This window comes from Brassica oleracea, chromosome C7 (genome assembly GCF_000695525.1).
Source record: "Brassica oleracea var. oleracea cultivar TO1000 chromosome C7, BOL, whole genome shotgun sequence".
In the NCBI taxonomy this organism is placed as follows: domain Eukaryota; kingdom Viridiplantae; phylum Streptophyta; class Magnoliopsida; order Brassicales; family Brassicaceae; genus Brassica; species Brassica oleracea.
This window is the reverse complement of record NC_027754.1, coordinates 13969063-13970084: the sequence shown is the minus strand read 5'-3', so window position 1 is coordinate 13970084 and position 1022 is coordinate 13969063.

The following is a 1022-nucleotide window of genomic DNA, read 5'->3' as shown; positions in this document are numbered from 1 at the left end:
ATAAACATTTTTATAAGACTCATGAACACACTAATATCAGTAAACATCCCCCCAGACTTAAATTACACTGTCCCCAGTGTATATCTAGTCGGAGTTATGTTGAGAAATAATCATAAATACACAATTTAACAAGTTAGAACGATATACCTGACCGGCTTAAGTGTCGATCGATGGAAAGGAGTTATCATCGGTCGCTGCAGGTGATGTACTGTCGATCGATATCAACATGCTCTCATCGGTCGATTTTATAATTGTATACTTGGTTTTTTTTTTGTTTTTTTTTTTTACTAAATCCTAAATATCCTAAAACTAGAAATGGGTTGCCTCCCATTCAGCGCTTATTTTAAGTCTTGAGCTCGACTCGAGGTCCGATATGTGTTATTATCAGGAAGAAGGCCTAAGTTTAAAGGCCTGCTAATTGGTGGTTTAGCCCAATAGTGTTTCACTCGTTGACCATTCACTGTAAATTCTTCTCCTTTATTGTTTATAAGTGTGATAGCTCCATAATGTTTGACATCCACAATAGTGAAAGGACCTGACCAACAAGATCATAGTTTTCCGGGAAACAGCGTAAGCCGAGAGTTATATAACAGCACTTGATCATTTGGTTCGAAGTGCCTGGAGATGATCTTTTTATCATGACATGCTTTCATTTTCTCTTTATAGATCTTTGAACTCTCATAGGCTAAGTGTCTTATTTCATCCAGCTCGTTAAGCTGCATTAGTCACCTTTCGACAGCTGGTTTGATGTCGAAATTTAATAATTTTATAGCCCAAGCTGCCTTATATTCTAGCTCAACCGGTAAGTGACAGGATTTTCCATAGAGTAGGTAATATGGGGTTGTTCCTAGTGGGGTTTTGTATGCAGTTCGGTAGGCCCAAAGTGCATTGTCCAATTTTCTAGACCAATCTTTCCTAGAAGTTCCCTCTGTCTTTTCTAAGATTTCTTTGATCTGTCGATTTGAGACTTCTACTTGTCCACTCGTCTGCGGATGGTAGGGCGTAGCAACTCTGTGGTGAAC